Genomic DNA, 6,239 nt, shown 5'->3' on the forward strand with positions numbered 1-6,239 from the left:
AGTTATTATTATATTGATAGTATATCATTCTCATATTCGAAATAGGCATTTTGTATCTTGTTTGCATATGAATGCGTATTTATAATATTCTTAGTCTTTTGAGGCTATATCAATAATCAGTGTATGTTTGTTCGTTGCATTTAGTATTGTTGTAAACTTTGACGCTGGTGACTACCGACACCGATGTTATAACTTCTATGAACTCCATATTTCCAGAACCAGTGCTGTAGCTTCCAACGAGCGTCAAATGTTCGTTATTTCGTAGATTCAATATTTCTAAGAGAGATTTCTGCTTCAAAAGCAAACTTTGTTAAACGTTTATATGAATGCCAATAGTACAGTAATAGAAACAATAAACTAATCAATCATATAATCATTACCATAAATCACATTCACCACTTCAATTCAATTCAAATTCAGCCTCGCTGAAAACCTAACTTCTCTGTTCGAAACCTGACTGGAAACTTTTTCTCCGGAGGATCTTGTATAAACTGCAAGGGGGATTTTTACGATCAAAAGATTACAAATATTTTTTTTACAATCTTCTCTCTAAAGGTTACAAATATAGCAAAGATAACAGTATTTAGAATAACGAATGATAAAGCGCAATTTGATCATTCCGGAGGTTTTAAAAGTATGTATTGGATGTCCATGTATGTAAATGTTTTGCCCATAAGATGCCTATATGTTTGTATATGTTTGTATATATTTGTATATGTTTGAATATTTTGGATATGTTTGTATGTATATATTTTTATATATATGTAGGAGGTATGTATATTTTTTTGTATGCCTGTACATTCCTGTACCTCAATTCGGACACGTGGCTATTTATTTTGACAGAAGTTCGTGATTGAAGGAGTACAAAAAAAATAAATAGATGAAAATTGCGCCGGGTGGGAGTGAGATGTGTAAACATGAGCATCCGGTTCGAGTAGAAGACAAATCATCGGACGAAACTGTTTCCGGTCGGCGACTGTAAATAAACTGCAGGCCATAAAGGTCGCAATTTGATGATGATGACGATGATGATAATGATGACGATGATGATGGAGACAAGTGACGATGATGATGATGATGACGGTGATTATGATGATAATAGTGATGATGAGGACGGTGAGGAGGAAACTAGAAAAAAAAGTAGTATGATGAGATGATGAAGATGATAGAATTCTAACCAAAAAAATGATAACCAAAGGGATAGAAACAATGATTATCAAAATGACGATGGTAGAAGAACGACAACGTTGACGATAATAAAAAAATGATAATGATAATGATTAGAATGGTAATGATGATGATTGCGATAACAACGATGATGATGACGATAATAATACTGATGATAATGATAATAATAATGCAAATAATAATAACGATGATAATGAAGCAACTAAGTACTTTTTTGTGTATGTATGCGAAATAGATTTTTACAACGTAAACATGAAAGACACCCCGGAACATAATCAAGCGTATGTGCATTAAATATTTAGGCGGGAAATTATTTAAATAAAGATAAAAAATAATAAGAATAATAATATTTTTATTATTGATGATGACGATTACTACTATTACTACAACTACTACTACTACTAATACTACTATTACTGCTACTACTATTATTATTACTACTACTACTACTTCTACTACTACGTCTATCAGTACTACAACAACTACTAATATTATTATGAAACAAATAAATAATTTGTTGTTTCTCTTACATCTTGATTTGAAATCTTAAATCCTAATTTTGCTCTATTTTACAAGCTCGATTTAGTCCGTGGATTAAAATTTAGAAAAATGTTTCCTGCTACAATAGATTATGTTGAAGAAATTGTAGACGATGTTGTCTCCAGATACTGTAACAAATTTGTCAAGAGAAAAAGTTACAAGATTCGTTTATGTATGAAAAAATGTTGAAGAAATGTACGGACATGCGTGAATTCACGGCAAACGAAATAAGAGCTCTTGCATGTTCTCTCGCTAAGAATTCTGATGAAATCATGGAGGGATCATCTTGGTTGGATAAATTTCAATCTCTGACAAATGAGCAGCAGTATGACATTGTCTGGGATATAGAAGAAAAATATTTTACGTCAAAACTTACAAATGAGAGTCAACCGTTTTTACGCCAAACCCAGTTACAATGCGAGTGTTCAACATCTTGACATATTTTATCCGGCAAAATTTACAGCCAGTCCTATACACTACAAACTACCGTATTTCAAGAGAAAGTTTTTAACCAACGAGTGCAGTGTGTGTCTGGAAAGTTTTAAAGAGAAATCATTTGTCAATGAATTGAAGTGTCGTCACGCCTACCACTACAACTGCGTCAAGAAGTGGACAGAGAGAAGAACGTCGGCCCAACATGCAGAGCTGAAATAAGTTTCCAACCGGAACCAGAATACCATTACGTAGTGGACAAAGAACAAAATGGTGTCCTATATATAACCATTCAAGTGATGACCCAAGCAATTGTTTTGTAAATTTTTATTTATTTTTATTAATTAAAAAATATTTTTTTAATCATTTTAAATTTTTTGACACGTGCATTTTCTGATATTCAAATAAACGTATACATTAACAACAAATTTTGTTTTAATTTTGCAATGTTAATATTGAAGGTATGTAAAAAACAATTTTTTCAATCATGTGAACAACATACAAAGTACTAAATTAAAATTAAGTTAGGTCGCCGAGTTAACTCGGTCGGTCGGTAGGAGTGCCGTGCTAACAAGAGCTGGCATGGTCCGAATACTGTCAAAGACTATCGTCTTTTACCTGCTTAGTTAAAAAAAAGTCGGTCTCCAGTATATGTCATTGTCGAAATTACAAACTCGAATGCGCAGTTTGTAATTTTACTGAACTAGTTCGTTTTTTGCAATTTTTAAATTATTTTATGGACTCTTATTGATATAAACATAAATTTTCATGTCAAAATTACATAAAGAAACCATTAACAAACAATTCCTTCCTCTTCATAAACTTTCGCTTTTCGAAATCCTTTGCTTCAGACCATATTCAAAGATAACAAATCCAGCTGAACATTACCTTGCTAATGAAGCTCTGACATCAAACTTCCGGCAGACCCTAACCCTAACCTACATTACTTTAAAATTAACATCCACAAACATACGATGTTGATAGAAGAGTTGGAAAACATGAAGAAGAAAAACAATCCGATAACTACAATCGAATTAAACAAAACACTCAAGTTTATAGATATGCATGTGTGTACGTGTGGTGTGCAAGTGTGAATGTATGCTTGCAAGACAGAGATGCACATAAAATTACTTACCCGGTGATATGCACGCATACATGCACAAACACGTTCCATGTGCAATAAAGCAAGTCATCTAAATAAACCGCCTCAAAAACTTTTCATATTTTTTTGTTTTGCAATTTATTTGAAAAATAATTAAATGTTTTTTTTTATTCAAATAATTTTTCTTAGCGGTATATGGAACAAAAAAAAGAATTTAAATTTAAGCATTGATATTTGTCATTATAAATAATAAAAATATTGAAAAGGTTCTTTTTTACGTAGAGAGCCCAACATAACTAGCCATAACGAATGATTTAAGATGGTTTTAATAAATGAATAGTCTGAATAATTTCGCTACACCATGAAATATACCATCATTTTTCTCCATTGTTTTAAATGAAACAATACCAAAAAACAAAACCACATAAAAAAACAAAAAAAAACAAACTAGATCTAAATAAAAACAAACCAAACAAAAAAGTGCAAGGAACAAATAATTTATCGACAATTTTGAGACAAACAAACAAATAAACATACATCGAGGAAAATTAAATTGACTAGCCCAACAATAACAGCAGCAACAACAACATCAGCAGCAACGACATCTGCCAACAACAGCAACACAACAACCTGAAAACGATGACGGTTACAATGTTAATTTTATTTATATGATATCTGAAGAGAAAATTGTTTAACTTTTGATTAATTTTATGACATAAATTGTGGAAATAACATTAACATCGTTATTTATGTTAAAATTATCTCAACAAGCATCACTATTATTTTAACCACCAACATCAAAATAATAGCAAAATGAACGACAAGCAAAAATGAACGTAAAAATAAATAGATGGCGAAGAGCGATGAAAAATTCTAGCATAGCACAGCAAAACACCATCACATTCCAACATTCTCTACGTCACACTAACTATATTACATCAACAACAACACACCAACAACATCAACATGTTTATAGACAACAGCAACAACAAGATGTTTAAACACAACAACAGCAAGATGTTTAAACACAACAACAACAAGATGTTTAAACACAACAACAACAAAAACACTTATTTGACCAATAACTAATAGCCAAAAATCTCCGACAACAACCAATAAAATTTTTTAAACTCTAATAATTAATTTAAAAAGCTCAATTCTTTCACACTAACAAAAAAACTTTCAATAACGAGAAGCCATTTATTTAAAAATGACAATTAACTCAAAATCGAACATTTTTTTCAGTAGCCAAGAAGAAAACAAAACAAAAAACAATTCTTTAGCGCATAACAATTTGTCAAGACATCAGAAAAAATCAACACCAGCCTCTAATTTACAATTTATATTTATTTGTGTACCATAATTTATTCAGGAGATCACAACATGGGTTGTGACACATTGCAAAAAGTTTTCTAGATAAATTTTTTACTCTTTGTTTATTTATTTTTAAAAGTAGTTTATTTTGAATTTGCATTTTTAATGCCTGAATAGAATTTGTAAACAGTGTGCCGAAATAACCAGATACGTATCCACACAGCATACATCCATAAGGCACATATCCCTACAACTTGTATCTAATTATTTCCAAAAAATCTATTCCCCCTCACAAAAATATTCTCATAAACTTATTCAGTGTGATGTTTTCTAACATTTGCAGTAAATTTAATAATGACATCACTTCAAAAAACATCACAACAAAATTATTCAAAATTGCAATACATAAGAGTCCAAACAAACAAATTTACAAACTAATACAAATCTACATTTTTGTGCGTGTGTGTGTGTGTACGTGCAAACAAACAGACAATTATGCACACGTACAAAAAACACAGGCACACACACACTATCAGATGCCCGCACAATATAAAGCATTCTCATTAGTGACACATCATCATTATGCACGGACTTATCAAAGCACAATATTTACGACTATTTACGCTATGTGTTGTGTTCCAATCTTGAATCAACCACTTAATCACTCACTCATTTACTCACTCACTCACTCACTCACTCACTCACTCACTCACTCACTCACTCACTCACTCACTCACTCACTCACTCACTCACTCACTCACTCACTCACTCACTCTCTCACTCTCTCACTCTCTCACTCACTCACTCACTTACTCACTCACTCACTCCCCCTTTCATCATTCACTTATTCTCTTTATTCATTCCTTAATTTGGTCAATCAATCAACTTACTTTTTGCATAATCTCACTCGCCGACAGTTTTTATTGCGATCACTCATTCCTTCTGCTCGCTCCATCCATCCCTTATTTACATTTGATCATTCACTCACATTTCATCACATACTACATTTTTTCTCACTCATGTGGGCTCATTAAAAAGAATATTCACTCATTTATTTACTAATGTTTCTTGTTTGTTTGTTTGTTGAATGTTTTTGATCGTCCGTACAAACATTTACTCATTCATTCATGCATGCATTCATTTGTTCGTTCGTTCATTTATTTATTCATTTCATTTCATTAATTAAACATTTAATTGATATACGTTGTCCAGAAACAAATGACTTTCGATAAACAACGACAACAAAAACGAACCGGAACTGCAAAATTGCTGGCTTCACTGAATTTTAATAAAATATTCAACATCAAGACTGAATGAATTTCTTCTTCTTTATTGCTTATTACGTTTAAGAAAATGTTAAATTTTTGTTTTCAAATGATTTCCACTTTACAACAAATAAAATACAAAAATATTGCACTTTTTCAATATTTAGACATAAAGATAACCTATAAATGCAGCATACACTTTACGCTCTTTCTCTCTCTCTTTCTTTCTCTCTCTCTTTCTTTCTCTCTCTCTTTCTATCTCTCTCTCTTTCTCTCTCTCTTTTTCTATCTCTCTCTCTCTCTCTCTTTCTATCTCTTTCTCTCTCTCACACACACACACAAAGACACACACACCATGAAATCCGAAGACAATCCTGTCATGTGTTTAAAGTATTCTT

This window comes from Helobdella robusta, assembly GCF_000326865.2.
Source record: "Helobdella robusta unplaced genomic scaffold HELROscaffold_10, whole genome shotgun sequence".
Classification (NCBI taxonomy): Eukaryota; Metazoa; Annelida; class Clitellata; order Rhynchobdellida; family Glossiphoniidae; genus Helobdella; species Helobdella robusta.